The sequence below is a fragment of the Urocampus carinirostris genome, chromosome 2, assembly GCF_059441175.1.
Source record: "Urocampus carinirostris isolate Australia breed hairy pipefish chromosome 2, RoL_Ucar_1.0, whole genome shotgun sequence".
Lineage (NCBI taxonomy): Eukaryota > Metazoa > Chordata > Actinopteri > Syngnathiformes > Syngnathidae > Urocampus > Urocampus carinirostris.
In genome coordinates this window covers 40,583,095-40,604,391 of record NC_142350.1, presented here as the reverse complement: position 1 = coordinate 40,604,391, position 21,297 = coordinate 40,583,095, and the positions used below count along the sequence as shown (strand labels likewise).

The following is a 21,297-nucleotide window of genomic DNA, read 5'->3' as shown; positions in this document are numbered from 1 at the left end:
AACAAGACTTTTAGGTGCGCCTTATAGTGCGGAAAATACGGTATTCTTCGTTCTCTGAGTGGTTAGTGTTCTGGTCTCCAATGGAGGCGGGGGTTCAAATCCCCCTCCTGACAAGGGTTTTTTACAAAATCACCTTGTAATTTACTAAAGATTTTGCAAGGTCGTACGCAGAGGCACGTGGCTATTACTACTTCTGGCCAAAAGATGTGGTAAAGTCAGGATGGCCGAGCAGTCTAAGGCACCAGACTCAAGGTAGTCTACCTTATCCACATGGTATGGGTGTTCTGGTCTATAATGGAGGTGGGGGTTCAAATCCCCCTGCTGACAAGGATTTTTTACAAAATCAAGCTTGTAAGTTACTAAAGATTTTGCAAGGCAGTACGCAGAGGCTCGTGTCTATTACTACTCCTGGTCCATTGGTCTAATGCGCCAGACTGAAGGTTGTCTGCCTTCTCCAAGTGGTATGGGTTTGTGGTTTTTAATGGAGGCGAGGGTTCAAATCCCCCTCTTGACAAGGGATTTTTTTACAAAATCACCTCGTAATTTACAAGACACTTTGCAAGGGCGTACGCAGAGGCTCAGGTCTATTACTACTACTGGCCAATAAATGTGGACAAGTCAGGATGGCCGAGTGGTCTAAGGCGCCAGACTTAAGGTTGTCTTCGTTCTCTGAGTGGTATGGGTATTCTGGTCTCCAATGGAGGCGGGGGTTCAAATCCCCCTCCTGACAAAGGTTTTTTACAAAATCACCTTGTAATTTACTAAGGATTTTGCAAGGTCGTACGCAGAGGCTCGTGGCTATTATTACTTCTGGCCAATAATTGTGGACAGGTCAGGATGGCCGAGCGGTCTAAGGTGCCAGACTCAAGGTAGTCTACCTTATCCACGTTGTATGGGTATTCTGGTCTCTAATGGAGGCGGGGGTTCAAATCCCCCTCTTGACAAGGGTTTTTTACAAAATCACCTCGAACTTTACAAGACACTTTGCAAGGGCGTACGCAGAGGCTCATGTCTATTACTACTACTGGCCAATAAATGTAGACAAGTCAGGATGGCCGAGTGGTCTAAGGCGCCAGACTTAAGGTTGTCTTCGTTCTCCGAGTGGTATGGGTATTCTGGTCTCCAATGGAGGCAGGGGTTCAAATCCCCCTCCTGTCAAGGGTTTTTTTACAAAATCACCTTGTAATTTACTAAAGATTTGGGAAGGTCGTACGCAGAGGCTCGTGGCTATTACTACGTCTGGCCAATGAATGTGGACAAGTCAGGATGGCCGAGCGGTCTAAGACGCCAGACTCAAGGTAGTCTACCTTATCCACGTGGTATGGGTGTTCTGGTCTCTAATGGAGGCGGCGGTTCAAATCCCCCTCCTGACAAGGAATATTTACAAAATCGCCTCGCAATTTACAAGTGACTTTGCAAGCGCGTACGCACAGGCTTGTGTCTATTACTACTTCTGGCTAAAAGATGTGGACAAGTCAGGATGGCCGAGCGGTCTAAGGCGCCAGACTCAAGGTAGTATTCTTTATCCAAGTGTTGTGGGTGTTCTGGTCTCTAATGGAGGCGGGGGTTCAAATCCCCCTCCTGACAGGTTTTTTACAAAATCACCTTGTAATTTACTAAAGATTTTGCAAGGTCGTACGCAGAGGCTCGTGGCTATTATTACTTCTGGCCAACAGTTGTGGACAAGTCAGGATGGCCGAGCGGTCTAAGGCGCCAGATTCAAGGTAGTCTACCTCATCCACGTGGTATGGGTGTTCTGGTCTCTAATGGAGGTGGGGGTTCAAATTCCCCTCCTGACAACGGGTTTTTACAAAATCACCTCGTAATTTACTAGAGATTTTGCAAGGCCGTACGCAGAGGCTCGTGTCTATTACTACTTCTGGCCAATAGTGAGGACAGGTCAGGATGGCTGAGTGGTCTAAGGCGCCAGACTTAAGTCAGTCTTCGTTCTCCGAGTGGTATGGGTGTTCTGGTCTCCAATGCAGGCAGGGGTTCAAATCCCCCTCCTGACAAGGGTTTTTTACAAAATCATCTTGTAATTTACTAAAGATTTTGCAAGGCTGCACGCAGAGGCTCGTGTCTATTACTACTTCTGGCCAATAATTGTGGACAAGTCAGGATGGCCGAGTGGTCTAAGGCGCTAGACTCAAGGTAGTCTACCTTATGCATGTGGTATGGGTGTTCTGGTCTCTAATGGAGGCGGGGGTTCAAATCCCCCTCCTGGCAAGAGTTTATTACAAAATCACCTCATAATTTACTAGAGATTTTGCAAGGCCGTACGCAGAGGCTCGTGTATATTACTACTTCTGGCCAAAGAATGTGGTAAAGTGAGGATGGCCGAGCGGTCCAAGGCCCCAGACTCAAGATAGTCTACCTCATCCAAGTGGTATGGATGTTCTGGTCTCTTATGGAGGCGGGGGTTCAAATCTCCCTCCTGACAACGGTTTTTACAAAATCACCTCGTAATTTACTAGAGATTTTGCAAGGCTGTACGCAGAGGCTCGTGTCTATTACTACTTCTGGCCATTTAATGTGGACAAGACAGAATGGCCGAGTGGTCTAAGGCGCCAGATTCAAGGTAGTCTTCCATATCCACGTGGTATGGGTGTTCTGGTCTCTAATGGAGGCGGGGGTTCAAATCCCCCTCCTGACAGGAGGTTTTTACAAAATCACCTTGTAATTTACTAAGGATTTCGCAAGGCCGTACGCAGAGGCTCATGTCTATTTCTATTCCTGGCCAACATATGAGGAGATATCGGGACGGCCCAGTGGTCTAAGGAGCCAGACTCAAGGTAGTTTAGCTTCTCCAAGTGGTATGGGTCTAATAGTTTTTATTAGAGGCGAGGGTTCAAATCCCCCTCTTGACAAGGGGTTTTAACAAAATCACCTCGAACTTTACAAGATACTTTGCAAGGGCGTACGCAGAGGCTCAGGTCTATTACTACTACTGGCCAATAAAAGTGGACAAGTCAGGATGGCCGAGTGGTCTAAGGTGCCAGACTTAAGGTTGTCTTCGTTCTCCGAGTGGTAAGGGTATTCTGGTCTCCAATAGAGGCGGGGGTTCAAATCCCCCTCCTGACAAGGTTTTTTTTTACAAAATCACCTTGTAATTTACTAAAGATTTTGCAAGGTCGTACGCAGGGGCTCTGGGCTATTACTACTTCTGGCCAATAAATGTGGACAAGTCAGGATGGCCTAGCGGTCTAAGGCGCCAGACTCAAGGTAGTCTACCTTATGGTCTCTAATGGAGGCGGGGGTTCAAATCCCCCTCCTGACAAGGGATTTTTACAAAATCGCCTCGCAATTTACAGGCGACTTTGCAGGCGCGTACGCAGAGGCTCGTGTCTATTACTACTTCTGGCCATTAAATGTCGACAAGTCAGGATGGCCGAGTGGTCTAATGCACCGGACGAAAAGTAGTCTACCTTATCCACGTGGTATGGGGGTTCAAATCCCCCTCCTTACATGGGGTTTTTACAAAACCACCTCGTACTTTACAAGACACTCTGCAAGGGCGTACACAGAGGCTCAGGTCTATTACTACTACTGGCCAATAAAAGTTGACAAGTCAGGATGGCCGAGTGGTCTAAGGCGCCAGACTTTAGGTTGTCTATGTTCTCCGAGTGGTATGGGTATTCTGGTCTCCAATGGAGGCGGGGGTCTGAATCCCCCTCCTGACATCGGGTTTTTACAAAATCACCTCGTAATTTACTACAGATTTTTCAAGGACGTACGCAGAAGCTCGTGTCTATTACTACTTCTGGCCAATAAATGTGGACAAGACAGGATGGCCATGCGGTCTAAGGCGCCAGACTTAAGGTTGTATTCGTTTTCCAAGCGGTATGGGTATTCTGGTCTCCAATGGAGACGGGGGTTCAAATTCCCCTCCTGACAAGAATTTATTACAAAATCACCTCGTAATTTACTAGAAATTTTGCAACGCCGTACGCAGAGGCTGGTGTATATTACTACTTCTGGCCAAAGAATGTGGTAAAGTCAGGATGGCCGAGCGGTCGAAGGCGCCAAACTCAAGATAGTCTACCTCATCCAAGTGGTATGGGTGTTCTGGTCTCTTATGGAGGTGGGGGTTAAAATCCCTTCCTGACAACGGATTTTACAAAATCACCTCGTAATTTACTAGAGATTTTGCAAGGCTGTACGCAGAGGCTCGTGTCTATTTCTTTTCCTGGCCAAAACATGATGGCATATCAGAACGGCCCAGTGGTCTAAGGCACCAGACTTAAGGTAGTCTAGCTTCTCCAAGTGGTATGGGTGTTATGGTTTTTAATAGATGCGAGGGTTCAAATCCCCCTCTTGACAAGGGGTTTTTACAAAATCACCTCGTACTTTACAAGACACTTTGCAAGGGCGTACGCAGAGGCTCAGGTCTATTACTACTACTGGCCAATAAATGTGGACAAGTCAGGATGGCCGAGTGGTCTAAGGCGCCAGACTTAAGGTTGTCTTCGTTCTCCGAGTGGTATGGGTATTCTGGTCTCCAATGGAGGCGGGGGTTCAAATCCCCCTCCTGACAAAGGTTTTTTACAAAATTACCTTGTAATTTACTAAGGATTTTGCAAGGTCGTACGCAGAGGCTCGTGGCTATTATTACTTCTGGCCAATAATTGTGGACAAGTCAGGATGGCCGAGCGGTCTAAGGCGCCAGACTCAAGGAAGTCTACCTTATCCACGTTGTATGGGTGTTCTGGTCTCTAATGGAGGCGGGGGTTCAAATCCCCCTCTTGACAAGGGTTTTTTACAAAATCACCTCGTACTTTACAAGACACTTTGCAAAGGCGTACGCAGAGGCTCAGGTCTATTACTACTACTGGCCAATAAATGTGGGCAAGTCAGGATGGCCGAGTGGTCTAAGGCGCCAGACTTAAGGTTGTCTTCGTTCTCCGAGTGGTATGGGTATTTTGGTCTCCAATGGAAGCGGGGGTCATAATCCCCCTCCTGATATCGGGTTTTTACAAAATCACCTCGTAATTTACTAGAGATTTTGCAAGGACGTACGCAGAAGCTCGTGTCTATTCCTACTTCTGGCCAATAAATGTGGACAAGGCAGGATGGCGGAACGGTCTAAGGCGCCAGACTTAAAATTGTCCTTGTTCTCGAAGTGGTATGGGTATTCTGATCTCCAATGGAGCCCGGGGTTCAAATCCGCTTCCTGATGTCGGGTTTTTACAAAATCACCTCGTAATTTACTATAGATTTTGCAAGGCCGCACGCAGAGGCTTGTGTCTATTACTACTTCTGGCCAATAAATGTGGACAAGTCAGGATGGCCGAGTGGTCTAAGGCGCCAGACTTAAGGTTGTCTTCGTTCTCCGAGTGGTATGGGTATTCTGATCTCCAATGGAGGCGGGGGTTCAAATACCCCTCCTGACAGGGTTTTTTTTTTACAAAATCACCTTGTAATTTACTAAGGATTTTGCAAGGTCGTACGCAGAGGCTCGTGGCTATTACTACTTCTGGCCAATAATTGTGCACAAGTCAGGATGGCCGAGCGGTCTAAGGCGCCAGACTCAAGGTAGTCTACCATATCCACGTGGTATGGGTGTTCTGGTCTCTAATGGAGGCGGGGGTTCAAATCCCCCTCCTGACAAGGGATTTTTACAAAATCGCCTCGCAATTTACAAGTGACTTTGCAAGCGCGTACGCAGAGGCTTGTGTCTATTACTACTTCTGGCGAAAAGATGTGGACAAGTCAGGATGGCCGAGCGGTCTAAGGCGCCAGACTTAAGGTAGTATTCTTTATCCAAGTGGTGTGGGTGTTCTGGTCTCTAATGGAGGCGGGGGTTCAAATCCCCCTCCTGACAGGTTTTTTACAAAATCACCTTGTAATTTACTAAAGAATTTGCAAGTCCGCCCGCAGAGGCTCGTGTCTATTACTACTTCTGGCCAATGTGGATAAGTTAGAAGAGCCGAGTGGTCTAAGGCGCTAGACTCACGGTAGTCTAACTTGTCCGAGTGGTATGGGTGTTCTGGTCTCTAAAGTAGGTGGGGGTTCAAATCCCCCCCCTGACATCGGGTTTTTTACAAAATCACCTTGTAATTTACTAAAGATTTTGCAAGGCCCTACGCAGAGACTCGTGGATATTACTACTTCTGGCCAAAAAATGTGGACAAGTCAGGATGGCCGAGCGGACTAAGGCGCCAGACTCAAGGTAGTCTACCTTATCCACGTGGTATGGGTGTTCTGGTCTCTAATGGAGGTGGGGGTTCAAATCCCCCTCCTGACAAGGATTTTTTACAAAATCAAGCTTGTAAGTTACTAAAGATATTGCAAGGCAGTACGCAGAGGCTCGTGTATATTACTACTTCTGGCCAAAGAATGTGATAAAGTCAGGATGGCCGAGCGGTCGAAGGCGCCAGACTCAAGGTAGTCTACCTTCTCCAAGTGGTATGGGTTTGTGGTTTTTAATGGAGGCGAGGGTTCAAATCCCCATCTTGACAAGGGATTTTTTTTACAAAATCACCTCGTAATTTATAAGAGACTTTGCAAGGGCGTACGTAGAGGCTCGTGTCTATTACTACTTCTGGCCAAGCAATGTGGACATGTCAGGATGGCCAAGTGGTCTAAGGCGCCAGACTTAAGTTAGTCTTCGTTTTCCAAGTGGTATGGGTATTCTGGTCTCTAATGGAGACGGGGGTTCAAATCCCCCTCCTGACGTCGGGTTTTACAAAATCACCTCGTAATTTACTAGAGTATTTGCAAGGCCGTACGCAGAGGCTTGTGTCTATTACTACTTCTGGCCATTAGTTGTGGACAAGTCATGATGGCCGAGTGGTCTAAGGCGCCAGATATAAAGTTGTCTTTGTTCTCTAAGTGGTATAAGTATTCCGATCTCCAATCGAGCCCGGGGTTCAGATCCGCCTCCTGACATCGGGTTTTAACAAAATCACCTCGTAATTTACTAGAGATTTTGCAGGGCTGTACGCAGAGGCTCGTGTCTATTACTACTTCTGGCCATTAAATGTGGACAAGTCAGGATGGCCGAGTGGTCTAAGGCGCCAGACTCAAGGTAGTCTACCTTATCCACGTGGTATGTGTGTTCAGGTCTCTAATGGGGGCGGGGGTTCAAATCCCCCTCCTGACAAGAGGTTTTTACAAAATCACCTTGTAATTTACTAAGGATTTTGCAAGCCCGTACGCAGAAGCTCGTGTCTATTTCTATTCCTGGCCAAAATATGAGGACATATCAGGACGGACCAGTGGTCTCAGGCGCTAGACTCAAGGTAGTCTAGCTTCTCCAAGTGGTATGGGTGTTATGGTTTTTAATAGAGGCGAGGGTTCAAATCCCCCTCTTGACAAGGGGTTTTTACAAAATCACCTCATACTTTACAAGACACTTTGCAAGGGCGTACGCAGAGGCTCAGGTCTATTACTACTTCTGGCCAATAAATGTGGTCAATTCAGGATGGCCGAGCGGTCTAAGGCGTAAGACTCTAGGTATTCTACCTTATCCACGTGGTGTGGGTTTTCTGGTCTCTATTGGAGGCGGAGGTTCAAATCCCCCTCCTGACAAGGGGTTTTTACAAAATCACCTCGCAATTTACAAGAAACTTTGCAAGCGCGTACACAGAGGCTTGTGTCTATTACTACTTCTGGCCAAAGGTTGTGGACAAGTCAGGATGGCCGAGCGGTCTAAGGCGCCAGACTCAAGGTAGTATACTTTATCCAAGTGGTATGGGTCTAATGGTTTTTATTAGAGGCGAGGGTTCAAATCCCCCTCTTGACAACGGGTTTTTACAAATTCACCTCGTACTTTACAAGACACTTTGCAAGGGCGTACGCAGAGGCTCAGGTCTATTACTACTACTGGCCCATAAATGTGGTCAAGTCAGGATGGCCGAGTGTTCTAAGGCGCCAGACTTAAGGTTGTCTTCGTTCTCCGAGTGGTATGGGTATTCTGGTCTCCAATGGAGGCGGGGGTTCAAATCCCCCTCCTGACAAGGGTTTTTTTTACAAAATCACCTTGTAATTTACTAAAGATTTTGCAAGGTCGTACGCAGAGGCTCGTGGCTATTACTACGTCTGGCCAATAAATGTGAACAAGTCAGGATGGCCGAGCGGTCTAAGGCGCCAGACTCAAGGTAGTCTACCTTATCCACGTGGTATGGGTGTTCTGGTCTCTAATGGAGGCGGGGGTTCAAATCCCCCTCTTGACAGGTTTTTTACAAAATCACCTTGTAATTTACTAAAGATTTTGCAAGGTCGTACGCAGAAGCTCGTGGCTATTATTACTTCTGGCCAATAATTGTGGACAAGTCAGGATGGCCGAGCGGTCTAAGGCGCCAGATTCAAGGTAGTCTAGCTTATCCACGTGGTATGGGTGTTCTGGTCTCTAATGGAGCCGGGGGTTCAAATCCCCCTCCTGACAACGGGTTTTTACAAAATCACCTCGTAATTTACTAGAGATTTTGCAAGGCCGTACGCAGAGGCTCGTGTCTATTACTACTTCTGGCCAATAGTGAGGACAGGTCAGGATGGCTGAGTAGTCTAAGGCGCCAGACTTAAGTCAGTCTTTGTTCTCCGAGTGGTATGGGTGTTCTGGTCTCTAATGCAGGCAGGGGTTCAAATCCCCGTCCTGACAAGAGTTTTTTACAAAATCATCTTGTAATTTACTAAAGACTTTGCAAGGGCGTACGCAGAGGCTCGTGTCTATTACTACTTCTGGCCAGTAATTGTGGACAAGTCAGGATTGCCGAGTGGTCTAAGGCGCCAGACTCAAGGTAGTCTACCTTATCCATGTGGTATGGGTGTTCTGGTCTCTAATGGAGGCGGGGGTTCAAATCCCCCTCCTGACAAGAGTTTATTACAAAATCACCTCATAATTTACTAGAGATTTTGCAAGGCCGTACGCAGAGGCTCGTGTATATTACTACTTCTGGCCAAAGAATGTGGTAAAGTGAGGATGGCCGAGCGGTCCAAGGCCCCAGACTCAAGATAGTCTACCTCATCCAAGTGGTATGGATGTTCTGGTCTCTTATGGAGGCGGGGGTTCAAATCCCCCTCCTGACTACGGTTTTTACAAAATCACCTCGTAATTTACTACAGATTTTGCAAGGCTGTACGCAGAGGCTCGTGTTTATTACTACTTCTTGCCATTTAATGTAGACAAGACAGGATGCCCGAGTGGTCTAAGGCGCCAGATTCAAGGTAGTCTTCCATATCCATGGGTATGGGTGTTCTGGTCTCTAATGGAGGCGTGGGTTCAAATCCCCCTCCTGACAGGAGGTTTTTACAAAATCACCTTGTAATTTACTAAGCATTTTGCAAGGCCGTACGCAGAGGCTCATGTCTATTTCTATTCCTGGCCAGCATATGAGGACATATCAGGACGGCTCAGTGGTCTAAGGCGTCAGACTCAAGGTAGTCTAGCTTCTCCAAGTGGTATGGGTCTAATGGATTTTATTAGAGGCGAGGGTTCAAATCCCCCTCTTGACAAGGGGTTTTTACATAAATCACCTCGTACTTTACAAGATACTTTGCAAGGGCGTACGCAGAGGCTCAGGTCTATTACTACTACTGGCCAATAAATGTGGACAAGTCAGGATGGCCGAGTGGTCTAAGGTGCCAGTCTTAAGATAGTCTACCTCATCCAAGTGGTATGGGTGTTCTGGTCTCTTATGGAGGTGGGGGTTCAAATCCCCCTCCTGACAACGGTTTTTACAAAATCACCTCGTAATTTACTAGAGATTTTGCAAGGCTGTACGCAGAGGCTCGTGTCTATTTCTTTTCCTGGCCAAAACATGATGGTATATCAGAATGGCCCAGTGGTCTAAGGCACCAGACTTAAGGTAGTCTAGCTTCTCCAAGTGGTATGGGTGTTATGGTTTTTAATAGATGCGAGGGTTCAAATCCCCCTCTTGACAAGGGTTTTTTACAAAATCACCTTGTACTTTACAAGACACTTTGCAAGGGCGTACGCAGAGGCTCAGGTCTATTACTACTACTGGCCAATAAATGTGGACAAGTCAGGATGGCCGAGTGGTCTAAGGCGCCAGACTTAAGGTTGTCTTCGTTCTCCGAGTGGTATGGGTATTCTGGTCTCCAATGGAGGCGGGGGTTCAAATCCCCCTCCTGACAAAGGTTTTTTACAAAATCACCTTGTAATTTACTAAGGATTTTGCAAGGTCGTACGCAGAGGCTCGTGGCTATTATTACTTCTGGCCAATAATTGTGGACAAGTCAGGATGGCTGAGCGGTCTAAGGCGCCAGACTCAAAGTAGTCTACCTTATCCATGTGGTATGGGTGTTCTGGTCTCTAATGGAGACGGGGGTTCAAATCCCCCTCCTGACAAGGGTTTTTTTACAAAATCACCTTCTATTTTACTAAAGATTTTTCAAGGACGTACGCAGAAGCTTGTGTCTATTACTACTTCTGGCCAATAAACGTGGACAAGGCAGAATGGCCATGCGGTCTAAGGCGCCAGACTTAAGATAGTCTACCTCATCCAAGTGGTATGGATGTTCTGGTCTCTTATGGAGGCGGGGGTTCAAATCCCCCTCCTGACAACGGTTTTTACAAAATCACCTCGTAATTTACTAGAGATTTTGCAAGGCTGTACGCAGAGGCTCGTGTCTATTACTACTTCTGGCCATTCAATGTGGACAAGTCAGGATGGCCGAGTGGTCTAAGGCGCCAGATTCAAGGTAGTCTTCCATATCCCCGTGGTATGGGTGTTCTGGTCTCTAATGGAGGCAGGGGTTCAAATCCCCCTCCTGACAAGGGATTTTTACAAAATCGCCTCGCAATTTACAAGTGACTTTGCAAGCGTGTACGCACAGGCTTGTGTCTATTACTACTTCTGGCTAAAAGATGTGGACAAGTCAGGATGGCCGAGCGGTCTAAGGCGCCAGACTCAAGGTAGTATTCTTTATCCAGGTGGTGTGGGTGTTCCGGTCACTAATGGAGGCGGGGGTTAAAATCCCCCTCCTGACAGGTTTTTTACAAAATCACCTTGTAATTTACTAAAGATTTTGCAAGGTCGTACGCAGAGGCTCGTGGCTATTATTACTTCTGGCCAATAATTGTGGACAAGTCAGGATGGCCGAGCGGTCTAAGTCGCCAGATTCAAGGTGGTCTAGCTTATCCACGTGGTATGGGTGTTCTGGTCTCTAATGGAGGCGGGGGTTCAAATCCTCCTCCTGACAACGGGTTTTTACAAAATCACCTCGTAATTTACTAGAGATCTTGCAAGGCCGTACGCAGAGGCTCGTGTCTATTACTACTTCTGGCCAATAGTGAGGACAGGTCAGGATGGCTGAGTGGTCTAAGGCGCCAGACTCAAGCTAGTCTACCTCATCCAAGTGGTATGGATGTTCTGGTCTCTTATGGAGGCGGGGGTTCAAATCCCCCTCCTGACAACGGTTTTTACAAAATTACCTCGTAATTTACTAGAGATTTTGCAAGGCTGTACGCAGAGGCTCGTGTCTATTACTACTTCTGGCCATTTAATGTGGACAAGACAGGATGGCCGAGTGGTCTAAGGCGCCAGATTCAAGGTAGTCTTCCAAATCCACGTGGTATGGGTGTTCTGGTCTCTAATGGAGGCGGTGGTTCAAATCCCCCTCCTGACAGGAGGTTTTTACAAAATCACCTTGTAATTTACTAAGGATTTTGCAAGGCCGTACGCAGAGGCTCGTGTCTATTTCTATTCCTGGCCAATATATGAGGACATATCAGGACGGCCCAGTGGTCTAAGGCGCCAGACTCAAGGTAGTCTAGCTTCTCCAAGTGGTATGGGTCTAATGGTTTTTATTAGAGGCGAGGGTTCAAATCCCCCTCTTGACAAGGGGTTTTTACAAAATCACCTCGTACTTTACAAGACACTTTGCAAGGGCGTACGCAGAGGCTCAGGTCTATTACTACTACTGGCCAATAAATGTGGACAAGTCAGGATGGCCGAGTGGTCTAAGGCGCCAGACTTAAGGTTGTCTTCATTCTCCGAGTGGTATGGGTAATCTGATCTCCAATGGAGGCGGGGGTTCAAATCCCTCTCCTGACAAGGGTTTTTTCACAAAATCACCTTGTTTTTTACTAAAGATTTTGCAAGGTCGTACGCAGAGGCTCGTGGCTATTACTACGTCTGGCCAATAAATGTGGACAAGTCAGGATGGCCGAGCGGTCTAAGGCGCCAGACTCAAGGTAGTCTACCTTATCCACGTGGTATGGGTGTTCTGGTCTCTAATGGAGGCGGGGGTTCAAATCCCTCTCCTGACAAGGAATTTTTACAAAATCGCCTCGCAATTTACAAGTGACTTTGCAAGCGCGTACGCACAGGCTTGTGTCTATTACTACTTCTGGCTAAAAGATGTGGACAAGTCAGGATGGCCGAGCGGTCTAAGGCGCCAGACTCAAGGTAGTATTCTTTATCCAAGTGTTGTGGGTGTTCTGGTCTCTAATGGAGGCGGGGGTTCAAATCCCCCTCCTGACAGGTTTTTTACAAAATCACCTTGTAATTTACTAAAGATTTTGCAAGGTCGTACGCAGAGGCTCGTGGCTATTATTACTTCTGGCCATTAATTGTGGACAAGTCAGGATGGCCGAGCGGTCTAAGGCGCCAGATTCAAGGTAGTCTAGCTTATCCACGTGGTATGGGTGTTCTGGTCTCTAATGGAGGCGGGTGTTCAAATCCCCCTCCTGACAATGGTTTTTTACAAAATCACCTCGTAATTTACTAAGGATTTTGCAATGCCGTACGCAGAGTCTCGTGTCTATTTCTATTCCGGGCCAAAATATCAGGACTTATCAGGATGGCCCAGTGGTCTAAGGCGCCAGAATCAAGGTAGTCTAGCTTCTCCAAGTGGTATGGGTGTTATGGTTTTTAATAGAGGCGGCGGTCCAAATCCCCCTCCTGACATCGGGTTTTTACAAAATCACCTCGTAATTTACTAGAGAGTTTTCAAGGACGTACGCAGAAGCTCGTGTCTATTACTACTTCTGGCCAATAAATGTGGACATGACAGGATGGCCATGCGGTCTAAGGCGCCAGACTTAAGGTTGTCTTCGTTTTCCAAGCGCTATGGGTATTCTGGTCTCCAATGGAGACGGGGGTTCAAATCCCCCTCCTGACAAGAATTTATTACAAAATCACCTCGTAATTTACTAGAAATTTTGCAACACCGTACGCAGAGGCTCGTGTATATTACTACTTCTGGCCAAAGAATGTGGTAAAGTCAGGATGGCCGAGCGGTTGAAGGCGCCAGACTCAAGATAGTCTACCTCATCCAAGTGGTATGGGTGTTCTGGTCTCTTATGGAGGCGGGGGTTCAAATCCCCCTCCTGACAACGGTTTTTACAAAATTACCTCGTAATTTACTAGAGATTTTGCAAGGCTGTACGCAGAGGCTCGTGTCTATTACTACTTCTGGCCATTTAATGTGGACAAGACAGGATGGCCGAGTGGTCTAAGGCGCCAGATTCAAGGTAGACTTCCATATCCACGTGGTATGGGTGTTCTGGTCTCTAATGGAGGTGGGGGTTCAAATCCCCCTCCTGACAAGAGGATTTTACAAAATCACCTTGTAATTTACTAAGGATTTTGCAAGGCCGTACGCAGAGGCTCGTGTCTATTTCTATTCCTGGCAAATATATGAGGACATATCAGGATGGCCCAGTGGTCTAAGGCGCCAGACTCAAGGTAGTCTAGCTTCTCCAAGTGGTATGGGTCTAATAGTTTTTATTAGAGGCGAGGGTTCAAATCCCCCTCTTAACAAGGGGTTTTTACAAAATCACCTCGTACTTTACAAGACACTTTGCAAGGGCGTACGCAGAGGCTCAGGTCTATTACTACTACTGGCCAATAAATGTGGACAAGTCAGGATGGCCGAGTGGTCTAAGGCGCCAGACTTAAGGTTGTCTTCATTCTCCGAGTGGTATGGGTATTCTGGTCTCCAATGGAGGCGGGGGTTCAAATCCCCCTCCTGGCAAGGGTTTTTTTCACAAAATCACCTTGTAATTTACTAAAGATTTTGCAAGGTCGTACGCAGAGGCTCGTGGCTATTACTACGTCTGGCCAATAAATGTGGACAAGTCAGGATGGCCGAGCGGTCTAAGGCGCCAGACTCAAGGTAGTCTACCTTATCTACGTGGTATGGGTGTTCTGAGGCGTGTTCAGGAGAGTAATCAGACATGTAGTCGCTTGTTAATCGCTTGCCGCGCACTGCTGAACGTTTTGTAATCGCCTTGACTGTGATTGCCTTACTGATCCAAAATGGCCGACGACAGTACAATGGATTTCGTTCTACAGCTTGCTTTGAGCGAGTTGGCTTATATGAGCGACAGTTCGCATATTGGCACAGTTAAGGTTATCCTAAACGCAGTGGAAGGGTCATACCTGTCTTGCATTGTTCACAAACATTACCAGGCAATGTAAGACGATATATTACATCGCCAACAGCACTCGTCAGGGTGAGATCCTCCATCTTCTGCACTGTCGACGCCATGTTGGAAATCAAAGTAAGCGGTCTTTCTCCCGTGATTACTCGGGCACGCGAGCGCTCAATAATCATTGGCCGTTCAGAAGCTAGCGATAGCTAGCGATAGCAATCGCTCACTCTCCTGAACACGCCTCTGGTCTCTAATGGAGGCGGGGGTTCAAATCCCTCTCCTGACAAGGAATTTTTACAAAATCGCCTCGCAATTTACAAGTGACTTTGCAAGCGCGTACGCACAGGCTTGTGTCTATTACTACTTCTGGCTAAATGATGTGGACAAGTCAGGATGGCCGAGCGGTCTAAGGCGCCAGACTCAAGGTAGTATTCTTTATCCAAGTGTTGTGGGTGTTCTGGTCTCTAATGGAGGCGGGGGTTCAAATCCCCCTCCTGACAGGTTTTTTACAAAATCACCTTGTAATTTACTAAAGATTTTGCAAGGTCGTACGCAGAGGCTCGTGGCTATTATTACTTCTAGCCATTAATTGTGGACAAGTCAGGATGGCCGAGCGGTCTAAGGCGCCAGATTCAAGGTAGTCTAGCTTATCCACGTGGTATGGGTGTTCTGGTCTCTAATCGAGGCGGGTTTTCAAATCCCCCTCCTGACAACGGGTTTTTACAAAATCACCTCGTAATTTACTAAGGATTTACCAGCTCAGTAGCCTAGATGGTAAGGCGCCCGCTTTGAGACTGGGAGGTTCGGGTTCGCGCCCCGGCCGAGTCATTCCTAAGACTTAAAAAGTGGTCGGCGGCGCCCTCTCTTGGCTGCGGCTGCATCGGGTCAGATGCAATCGACATTTCGTTCTGTGTACATTGTTACACAGAATGACAATACAAGGAAAATATTATTATTATTATTATTATTATTATTTTGCAATGCCGTACGCAGAGTCTCGTGTCTATTTCTATTCCGGGCCAAAATATCAGGACTTATCAGGATGGCCGAGTGGTCTAAGGCGCCAGAATCAAGGTAGTCTAGCTTCTCCAAGTGGTATGGGTGTTATGGTTTTTAATAGAGGCGGGGGTCCAAATCCCCCTCCTGACATCGGGTTTTTACAAAATCACCTTGTAATTTACTAGAGATTTTTCAAGGACGTACGCAGAAGCTCGTGTCTATTACTACTTCTGGCCAATAAATGTGGACAAGACAGGATGGCCATGCGGTCTAAGGCGCCAGACTCAAGGTAGTCTATTCTATCCAAATGGTAAGGATGTTCTGGACTCTAATGGATCCCCCTCCTGACAAGGGTTTTTTACAAAATCACCTCGTAATTTACTAAAGATTTTGCAAGGCCCTACGCAGAGGCTCGTTTCTATTTCTATTTCTGGCCAAGCATGAGGACATATAAGGATGGTCCAGTGGTCTAAGGCGCCCGGCTTAAGGTAGTCTACCTTATCTACGTGGTATGGGTGTTCTGGTCTCTAATGGAGGCGGGGGTTCAAATCCCCCTCTTGACAAGGGTTTTTTACAAAATCACCTTGTAATTTACTAAAGATTTTGCAAGGCCGCACGCAGAGGTTCGTGTCTATTACTACTTCTGGCCAATAAATGTAGACAAATCAGGATGGCCGAGTGGTCTAAGGCACCAGACTAAAAGTAGTCTACCTTATTCATGTGGTATGGGTGTTCTGGTCTCCAATGGAGGCAGGGGTTCATATCCCCCTCCCGACAAGGGTTTTTTTACAAAATCACCTTGTAATTTACTAAAGATTTTGCAAGGCCGCACGCAGAGGCTCGTGTCTATTACTACTTCTGGCCAATAAATGCAGACAAATTAGGATGGCCGAGTGGTCTAAGGCGCCAGACTCAAGGTAGTCTACCTTATCCACGTGGTATGGGTGTTCTGGTCTCTAATGGAGGCGGGAGTTCAAATCCCCCTCCTGACAAGGGGTTTTTACAAAATCACCTTGTAATTTACTAAGGATTTTGCAAGGCCGTACGCAGAGGCTCGTTTCTATTTCTATTTCTGGCCAAGTATGAGGACATATCAGGATGGTCCAGTGGTCTAAGGCGCCAGACTCAAGGTAGTCTACCTTATCTACGTGGTATGGGTGTTCTGGTCTCTAATGGAGGCGGGGGTTCAAATCCCCCTCTTGACAAGGGGTTTTTACAAAATCACCTTGTACTTTACAAGACACTTTGCAAGGGCGTACGCAGAGGCTCAGGTCTATTACTATTACTGGCCAATAAATGTGGACAAGTCAGGATGGCCGAGTGGTCTAAGGCGCCAGACTTAAGGTTGTCTTCGTTCTCCGAGTGGTATGGGTATTCTGGTCTCCAATGGAGGCGGGGGTGCAAATTCGCCTCCTGACATCGAGTTTTTACAAAATCACCTCGTAATTTACTAGAGTATTTGCAAGGCCTTACGCAGAGGCTTGTGTCTTTTACTACTTCTGGCCAATTATTGCGGACAAGTCATGATGGCCGAACGGTCTAAGGCGCCAGACATAAGGTTGTCGTTGTTCTCTAAGTGGTATGAATATTCTGATCTCCAATGGGGAGCGGGGTTCAAATCCGCCTCCTGACGTCGGGTTTTTACAAAATCACATCGTAATTTACTAGAGCTTTTGCAAGTCCGTACGCAGAGGCTCGTGTCTATTACTACTTCTGGCCAATAAGTGTGGACAGGTCAGGATGGCTGAGTGGTCTAAGGCGCCAGACTTAAGTTATTCTCCGTTCTCTGAGTGGTTAGTGTTCTGGTCTCCAATGGAGGCGGGGGTTCAAATCCCCCTCCTGACAAGGGTTTTTTACAAAATCACCTTGTAATTTACTAAAGATTTTGCAAGGTCGTACGCAGAGGCACGTGGCTATTACTACTTCTGGCCAACAATTGTGGACAAGTCAGGATGACCGAGCGTTCTAAGGCGCCAGACTCAAGGTACTCTACCTTATCCACGTGGTATGGGTGTTCTGGTCTCTGATGGAGGCGGGGGTTCAAATCCCCCTCCTGACAAGTGGTTTTTACATAATCACCTCGCAATTTACAAGAGACTTTGCAAGCGCGTACGCAGAGGCTTGTGTCTGTTAGAACTACTGGCCTAAAAATGTGGACAAGGCAGGATGGCTAAGCGGTCTAAGGCGCCAGACTCAAGGTAGTCTACTTTATTCAAGTGGTAAGGGTGTTCTGGTCTCTGATGGAGGCGGGGGTTCATATCCCCCTCCTGACAAGTGGTTTTTACAAAATCACCTCGCAATTTACAAGAGACTTTGCAAGCACGTACGCAGAGGCTTGTGTCTATTACTACTTCTGGCCAAAAGATGTGGTCAAGTCAGGATGGCCGAGCAGTCTAAGGCGCCAGACTCAAGGTAGTCTACCTTATCCACATGGTATGGGTGTTCTGGTCTCTAATGGAGGTGGGGGTTCAAATCCCCCTCCTGACAAGGATTTTTTACAAAATCAAGCTTGTAAGTTACTAAAGATTTTGCAAGGCAGTACGCAGAGGCTCGTGTCTATTACTACTCCTGGCCAAAATATGAGGATCAGGATGGCCCATTGGTCTAATGCGCCAGACTAAAGGTTGTCTACCTTCTCCAAGTGGTATGGGTTTGTGGTTTTTAATGGAGGCGAGGGTTCAAATCCCCCTCTTGACAAGGGATTTTTTTACAAAATCACCTCGTAATTTATAAGACACTTTGCAAGGGCGTACTAGAGGCTCGTGTCTATTACTACTTCTGACCAATTAATGTGGACATGTCAGGATGGCCAAGTGGTCTAAGGCACCAGACTTAAGATTGTCTTCGTTTTCCAAGGGGTATGGGTATTCTGGTCTCCAATGGAGACAGGGGTTTTAATCCCCCTCCTGACAAGAGTTTATTACAAAATCACCTCGTAATTTACTACAAATTTGGCAACGCCGTACGCAGAGGCTCGTGTATATTACTACTTCTGGCCAAAGAAAGTGGTAAAGTCAGGATGGCCGAGCGGTCGAAGGCACCAGACTCAAGATAGTCTACCTCATCCAAGTGGTATGGGTGTTCTGGTCTCTTATGGAGGTGGGGGTTGAAATCCCCCTCCTGACAAAGGTTTTTACAAAATCACCTCGTAATTTACTAGAGATTTTGCAAGGCTGTACGCAGAGGCTCGTGTCTATTTCTATTCCTGGCCAAAACATGATGGCATATCAGGACGGCCCAGTGGTCTAAGGCACCAGACTTAAGGTAGTCTAGCTTCTCCAAGTGGTATGGGTGTTATGGTTTTTAATAGATGCGAGGGTTCAAATCCCCCTCTTGACAAGGGTTTTTTACAAAATCACCTCGTACTTTACAAGACACTTTGCAAGGGCGTACGCAGAGGCTCAGGTCTATTACTACTACTGGCCAATAAATGTGGACAAGTCAGGATGGCCGAGTGGTCTAAGGCGCCAGACTTAAGGTTGTCTTCGTTCTCTGAGTGGTATGGGTATTCTGGTCTCTAATGGAGGCGGGGGTTCAAATCCCCCTCTTGACAAGGGTTTTTTACAAAATCACCTCGAACTTTACAAGACACTTTGCAAGGGCGTACGCAGAGGCTCAGGTCTATTACTACTACTGGCCAATAAATGTGGACAAGTCAGGATGGCCGAGTGGTCTAAGGCGCCAGACTTAAGGTTGTCTTCGTTCTCCGAGTGGTATGGGTATTCTGGTCTCCAATGGAGGCGGGGGTTCAAATCCCGCTCCTGACAAAGGTTTTTTACAAAATCACCTTGTAATTTACTAAGGATTTTGCAAGGTCGTACGCAGAGGCTCGTGGCTATTATTACTTCTGGCCAATAATTGTGGACAAGTCAGGATGGCTGAGCGGTCTAAGGCGCCAGACTCAAGGTAGTCTACCTTATCCACGTTGTATGGGTGTTCTGGTCTCTAATGGAGGCGGGGGTTCAAATCCCCCTCTTGACAAGGGTTTTTTTACAAAATCACCTCGAACTTTACAAGACACTTTGCAAGGTCGTACGCAGAGGCTCGTGGCTATTATTACTTCTGGCCAATAATTGTGGACAAGTCAGGATGGCCGAGCGGTCTAAGGCGCCATATTCAAGGTAGTCTAGCTTATCCACGTGGTATGGGTGTTCTGGTCTCTAATGGAGGCGGGGGTTCAAATCCCCCTCCTGACAACGGGTTTTTACAAAATCACCTCGTAATTTACTAGACATCTTGCAAGGCCGTACGCAGAGGCTCGTGTCTATTACTACTTCTGGCCAATAGTGAGGACAGGTCAGGATGGCTGAGTGGTCTAAGGCGCCAGACTCGAGCTAGTCTACCTCATCCAAGTGGTATGGATGTTCTGGTCTCTTATGGAGGCGGGGGTTCAAATCCCCCTCCTGACAACGGATTTTACAAAATCACTTCGTAATTTACTAGAGATTTTGCAAGGCTGTACGCAGAGGCTCGTGTCTATTATTACTTCTGTCCATTTAATGTGGACAAGACAGGATGGCCGAGTGGTCTAAGGCGCCAGATTCAAGGTAGTCTTCCAAATCCACGTGGTATGGGTGTTCTGGTCTCTAATGGAGGCGGTGGTTCAAATCCCCCTCCTGACAGGAGGTTTTTACAAAATCACCTTGAAATTTACTAAGGATTTTGCAAGGCCGTACGCAGAGGCTCGTGTCTATTTCTATTCCTGGCCAACATATGAGGACATATCAGGACGGCCCAGTGGTCTAAGGCGCCAGACTCAAGGTAGTCTAGCTTCTCCAAGTGGTATGGGTCTAATGGTTTTTATTAGAGGCGAGGGTTCAAATCCCCCTCTTGACAAGGGTTTTTTACAAAATCACCTCGTACTTTACAAGATACTTTGCATGGGCGTACGCAGAGGCTCAGGTCTATTACTACTACTGGCCAATAAATGTGGACAAGTCAGAATGGCCGAGTGGTCTAAGGTGCCAGACTTAAGGTTGTCTTCGTTCTCCGAGTGTTATGGGTATTCTGGTCTCCAATGGAGGCGGGGGTTCAAATCCCCCTCCTGACAAGGGTTTTTATACAAAATCACCTTGTAATTTACTAAAGATTTTGCAAGGTCGTACGCAGAGGCTCGTGGCTATTACTACGTCTGGCCAATAAATGTGAACAAGTCAGGATGGCCGAGCGGTCTAAGGCGCCAGACTCAAGGTAGTCTACCTTATGGTATCTAATGGAGGCGGGGGTTCAAATCCCCCCCCTGACAAGGGATTTTTACAAAATCGCCTCGCAATTTACAGGTGACTTTGCAGGCGCGTACGCAGAGGCTCGTGTCTATTATTACTTCTGGCCAATAAATGTTGACAAGTCAGGATGGCCGAGTGGTCTAATGCACCGGACTCAAAGTAGTCTACCTTATTCACGTGGTATGGGTGTTCTGGTCTCCAATGGAGGCAGGGGTTCATATCCCCCTCCTGACAAGAGTTTATTACAAAATCACCTCATAATTTACTGGAGATTTTGCAAGGCTGTACGCAGAGGCTCGTGTCTATTACTACTTCTGGCCATTTAATGTGGACAAGTCAGGATGGCCGAGTGGTCTAAGGCGCCAGATTCAAGGTAATCTTCCATATCCCCGTGGTATGGGTGTTCTGGTCTCTAATGGAGGCAGGGGTTCAAATCCCCCTCCTGACAAGGGATTTTTACAAAATCGCCTCGCAATTTACAAGTGACTTTGCAAGGGCGTACGCAGAGGCTCAGGTCTATTACTACTACTGGCCAATAAATGTGGACAAGTCAGGATGGCCGAGTGGTCTAAGGCGCCAGATTTAAGGTTGTCTTCGTTCTTCGAGTGGTATGGTTATTCTGGTCTCCAATGGAGGCGGGGGTTCAAATCCCTCTCCTGACAAAGGTTTTTTACAAAATCATCTTGAAATTTACTAAAGATTTTGCAAGGCCGCACGCAGAGGCTCGTGTCT

The 21,297-nt window shown here is 47.1% G+C and overlaps 39 non-coding genes across 39 annotated transcripts; all 39 read left to right on the top strand.

The window, feature by feature from the left end:
• Window positions 1-617: 617 nt before the first annotated feature.
• trnal-uaa (transfer RNA leucine (anticodon UAA)) lies at window positions 618-730 on the top strand. Its single transcript has 2 exons — window positions 618-655; window positions 686-730. It is a non-coding gene; the product is annotated as a tRNA-Leu (tRNA).
• A 101-nt stretch (window positions 731-831) lies between these two features.
• On the top strand, window positions 832-944 carry trnal-caa (transfer RNA leucine (anticodon CAA)). The gene is made up of 2 exons: window positions 832-869; window positions 900-944. It is a non-coding gene; the product is annotated as a tRNA-Leu (tRNA).
• Window positions 945-1,045: 101 nt separating this feature from the next.
• Window positions 1,046-1,158, top strand: trnal-uaa (transfer RNA leucine (anticodon UAA)). The gene is made up of 2 exons: window positions 1,046-1,083; window positions 1,114-1,158. It is a non-coding gene; the product is annotated as a tRNA-Leu (tRNA).
• A 316-nt stretch (window positions 1,159-1,474) lies between these two features.
• On the top strand, window positions 1,475-1,587 carry trnal-caa (transfer RNA leucine (anticodon CAA)). Its single transcript has 2 exons — window positions 1,475-1,512; window positions 1,543-1,587. It is a non-coding gene; the product is annotated as a tRNA-Leu (tRNA).
• Window positions 1,588-1,899: 312 nt separating this feature from the next.
• trnal-uaa (transfer RNA leucine (anticodon UAA)) lies at window positions 1,900-2,012 on the top strand. The gene is made up of 2 exons: window positions 1,900-1,937; window positions 1,968-2,012. It is a non-coding gene; the product is annotated as a tRNA-Leu (tRNA).
• A 101-nt stretch (window positions 2,013-2,113) lies between these two features.
• trnal-caa (transfer RNA leucine (anticodon CAA)) lies at window positions 2,114-2,226 on the top strand. The gene is made up of 2 exons: window positions 2,114-2,151; window positions 2,182-2,226. It is a non-coding gene; the product is annotated as a tRNA-Leu (tRNA).
• A 742-nt stretch (window positions 2,227-2,968) lies between these two features.
• On the top strand, window positions 2,969-3,081 carry trnal-uaa (transfer RNA leucine (anticodon UAA)). The gene is made up of 2 exons: window positions 2,969-3,006; window positions 3,037-3,081. It is a non-coding gene; the product is annotated as a tRNA-Leu (tRNA).
• Window positions 3,082-3,184: 103 nt separating this feature from the next.
• trnal-caa (transfer RNA leucine (anticodon CAA)) lies at window positions 3,185-3,277 on the top strand. The gene is given in 2 exon segments: window positions 3,185-3,222; window positions 3,240-3,277. It is a non-coding gene; the product is annotated as a tRNA-Leu (tRNA).
• Window positions 3,278-4,421: 1,144 nt separating this feature from the next.
• On the top strand, window positions 4,422-4,534 carry trnal-uaa (transfer RNA leucine (anticodon UAA)). Its single transcript has 2 exons — window positions 4,422-4,459; window positions 4,490-4,534. It is a non-coding gene; the product is annotated as a tRNA-Leu (tRNA).
• Window positions 4,535-4,635: 101 nt separating this feature from the next.
• On the top strand, window positions 4,636-4,748 carry trnal-caa (transfer RNA leucine (anticodon CAA)). Its single transcript has 2 exons — window positions 4,636-4,673; window positions 4,704-4,748. It is a non-coding gene; the product is annotated as a tRNA-Leu (tRNA).
• A 529-nt stretch (window positions 4,749-5,277) lies between these two features.
• On the top strand, window positions 5,278-5,390 carry trnal-uaa (transfer RNA leucine (anticodon UAA)). Its single transcript has 2 exons — window positions 5,278-5,315; window positions 5,346-5,390. It is a non-coding gene; the product is annotated as a tRNA-Leu (tRNA).
• A 104-nt stretch (window positions 5,391-5,494) lies between these two features.
• On the top strand, window positions 5,495-5,607 carry trnal-caa (transfer RNA leucine (anticodon CAA)). Its single transcript has 2 exons — window positions 5,495-5,532; window positions 5,563-5,607. It is a non-coding gene; the product is annotated as a tRNA-Leu (tRNA).
• Window positions 5,608-5,708: 101 nt separating this feature from the next.
• On the top strand, window positions 5,709-5,821 carry trnal-uaa (transfer RNA leucine (anticodon UAA)). Its single transcript has 2 exons — window positions 5,709-5,746; window positions 5,777-5,821. It is a non-coding gene; the product is annotated as a tRNA-Leu (tRNA).
• Window positions 5,822-6,131: 310 nt separating this feature from the next.
• On the top strand, window positions 6,132-6,244 carry trnal-caa (transfer RNA leucine (anticodon CAA)). The gene is made up of 2 exons: window positions 6,132-6,169; window positions 6,200-6,244. It is a non-coding gene; the product is annotated as a tRNA-Leu (tRNA).
• Window positions 6,245-6,562: 318 nt separating this feature from the next.
• trnal-uaa (transfer RNA leucine (anticodon UAA)) lies at window positions 6,563-6,675 on the top strand. The gene is made up of 2 exons: window positions 6,563-6,600; window positions 6,631-6,675. It is a non-coding gene; the product is annotated as a tRNA-Leu (tRNA).
• A 314-nt stretch (window positions 6,676-6,989) lies between these two features.
• On the top strand, window positions 6,990-7,102 carry trnal-caa (transfer RNA leucine (anticodon CAA)). Its single transcript has 2 exons — window positions 6,990-7,027; window positions 7,058-7,102. It is a non-coding gene; the product is annotated as a tRNA-Leu (tRNA).
• A 743-nt stretch (window positions 7,103-7,845) lies between these two features.
• Window positions 7,846-7,958, top strand: trnal-uaa (transfer RNA leucine (anticodon UAA)). The gene is made up of 2 exons: window positions 7,846-7,883; window positions 7,914-7,958. It is a non-coding gene; the product is annotated as a tRNA-Leu (tRNA).
• A 103-nt stretch (window positions 7,959-8,061) lies between these two features.
• On the top strand, window positions 8,062-8,174 carry trnal-caa (transfer RNA leucine (anticodon CAA)). The gene is made up of 2 exons: window positions 8,062-8,099; window positions 8,130-8,174. It is a non-coding gene; the product is annotated as a tRNA-Leu (tRNA).
• Window positions 8,175-8,273: 99 nt separating this feature from the next.
• trnal-caa (transfer RNA leucine (anticodon CAA)) lies at window positions 8,274-8,386 on the top strand. The gene is made up of 2 exons: window positions 8,274-8,311; window positions 8,342-8,386. It is a non-coding gene; the product is annotated as a tRNA-Leu (tRNA).
• A 314-nt stretch (window positions 8,387-8,700) lies between these two features.
• On the top strand, window positions 8,701-8,813 carry trnal-caa (transfer RNA leucine (anticodon CAA)). The gene is made up of 2 exons: window positions 8,701-8,738; window positions 8,769-8,813. It is a non-coding gene; the product is annotated as a tRNA-Leu (tRNA).
• A 742-nt stretch (window positions 8,814-9,555) lies between these two features.
• Window positions 9,556-9,668, top strand: trnal-uaa (transfer RNA leucine (anticodon UAA)). The gene is made up of 2 exons: window positions 9,556-9,593; window positions 9,624-9,668. It is a non-coding gene; the product is annotated as a tRNA-Leu (tRNA).
• Window positions 9,669-9,982: 314 nt separating this feature from the next.
• On the top strand, window positions 9,983-10,095 carry trnal-uaa (transfer RNA leucine (anticodon UAA)). The gene is made up of 2 exons: window positions 9,983-10,020; window positions 10,051-10,095. It is a non-coding gene; the product is annotated as a tRNA-Leu (tRNA).
• Window positions 10,096-10,196: 101 nt separating this feature from the next.
• On the top strand, window positions 10,197-10,309 carry trnal-caa (transfer RNA leucine (anticodon CAA)). Its single transcript has 2 exons — window positions 10,197-10,234; window positions 10,265-10,309. It is a non-coding gene; the product is annotated as a tRNA-Leu (tRNA).
• Window positions 10,310-10,624: 315 nt separating this feature from the next.
• On the top strand, window positions 10,625-10,737 carry trnal-caa (transfer RNA leucine (anticodon CAA)). Its single transcript has 2 exons — window positions 10,625-10,662; window positions 10,693-10,737. It is a non-coding gene; the product is annotated as a tRNA-Leu (tRNA).
• Window positions 10,738-11,263: 526 nt separating this feature from the next.
• On the top strand, window positions 11,264-11,376 carry trnal-caa (transfer RNA leucine (anticodon CAA)). Its single transcript has 2 exons — window positions 11,264-11,301; window positions 11,332-11,376. It is a non-coding gene; the product is annotated as a tRNA-Leu (tRNA).
• Window positions 11,377-11,904: 528 nt separating this feature from the next.
• trnal-uaa (transfer RNA leucine (anticodon UAA)) lies at window positions 11,905-12,017 on the top strand. The gene is made up of 2 exons: window positions 11,905-11,942; window positions 11,973-12,017. It is a non-coding gene; the product is annotated as a tRNA-Leu (tRNA).
• A 102-nt stretch (window positions 12,018-12,119) lies between these two features.
• On the top strand, window positions 12,120-12,232 carry trnal-caa (transfer RNA leucine (anticodon CAA)). The gene is made up of 2 exons: window positions 12,120-12,157; window positions 12,188-12,232. It is a non-coding gene; the product is annotated as a tRNA-Leu (tRNA).
• Window positions 12,233-12,333: 101 nt separating this feature from the next.
• Window positions 12,334-12,446, top strand: trnal-caa (transfer RNA leucine (anticodon CAA)). The gene is made up of 2 exons: window positions 12,334-12,371; window positions 12,402-12,446. It is a non-coding gene; the product is annotated as a tRNA-Leu (tRNA).
• A 741-nt stretch (window positions 12,447-13,187) lies between these two features.
• trnal-caa (transfer RNA leucine (anticodon CAA)) lies at window positions 13,188-13,300 on the top strand. The gene is made up of 2 exons: window positions 13,188-13,225; window positions 13,256-13,300. It is a non-coding gene; the product is annotated as a tRNA-Leu (tRNA).
• A 528-nt stretch (window positions 13,301-13,828) lies between these two features.
• trnal-uaa (transfer RNA leucine (anticodon UAA)) lies at window positions 13,829-13,941 on the top strand. Its single transcript has 2 exons — window positions 13,829-13,866; window positions 13,897-13,941. It is a non-coding gene; the product is annotated as a tRNA-Leu (tRNA).
• Window positions 13,942-14,728: 787 nt separating this feature from the next.
• On the top strand, window positions 14,729-14,841 carry trnal-caa (transfer RNA leucine (anticodon CAA)). Its single transcript has 2 exons — window positions 14,729-14,766; window positions 14,797-14,841. It is a non-coding gene; the product is annotated as a tRNA-Leu (tRNA).
• Window positions 14,842-17,074: 2,233 nt separating this feature from the next.
• trnal-uaa (transfer RNA leucine (anticodon UAA)) lies at window positions 17,075-17,185 on the top strand. The gene is made up of 2 exons: window positions 17,075-17,112; window positions 17,141-17,185. It is a non-coding gene; the product is annotated as a tRNA-Leu (tRNA).
• Window positions 17,186-18,780: 1,595 nt separating this feature from the next.
• On the top strand, window positions 18,781-18,893 carry trnal-uaa (transfer RNA leucine (anticodon UAA)). Its single transcript has 2 exons — window positions 18,781-18,818; window positions 18,849-18,893. It is a non-coding gene; the product is annotated as a tRNA-Leu (tRNA).
• A 101-nt stretch (window positions 18,894-18,994) lies between these two features.
• trnal-uaa (transfer RNA leucine (anticodon UAA)) lies at window positions 18,995-19,107 on the top strand. Its single transcript has 2 exons — window positions 18,995-19,032; window positions 19,063-19,107. It is a non-coding gene; the product is annotated as a tRNA-Leu (tRNA).
• A 101-nt stretch (window positions 19,108-19,208) lies between these two features.
• Window positions 19,209-19,321, top strand: trnal-caa (transfer RNA leucine (anticodon CAA)). The gene is made up of 2 exons: window positions 19,209-19,246; window positions 19,277-19,321. It is a non-coding gene; the product is annotated as a tRNA-Leu (tRNA).
• A 315-nt stretch (window positions 19,322-19,636) lies between these two features.
• On the top strand, window positions 19,637-19,749 carry trnas-cga (transfer RNA serine (anticodon CGA)). Its single transcript has 2 exons — window positions 19,637-19,674; window positions 19,705-19,749. It is a non-coding gene; the product is annotated as a tRNA-Ser (tRNA).
• A 528-nt stretch (window positions 19,750-20,277) lies between these two features.
• Window positions 20,278-20,390, top strand: trnal-uaa (transfer RNA leucine (anticodon UAA)). Its single transcript has 2 exons — window positions 20,278-20,315; window positions 20,346-20,390. It is a non-coding gene; the product is annotated as a tRNA-Leu (tRNA).
• A 510-nt stretch (window positions 20,391-20,900) lies between these two features.
• trnal-caa (transfer RNA leucine (anticodon CAA)) lies at window positions 20,901-21,013 on the top strand. Its single transcript has 2 exons — window positions 20,901-20,938; window positions 20,969-21,013. It is a non-coding gene; the product is annotated as a tRNA-Leu (tRNA).
• A 101-nt stretch (window positions 21,014-21,114) lies between these two features.
• Window positions 21,115-21,227, top strand: trnal-uaa (transfer RNA leucine (anticodon UAA)). The gene is made up of 2 exons: window positions 21,115-21,152; window positions 21,183-21,227. It is a non-coding gene; the product is annotated as a tRNA-Leu (tRNA).
• Window positions 21,228-21,297: the final 70 nt, after the last annotated feature.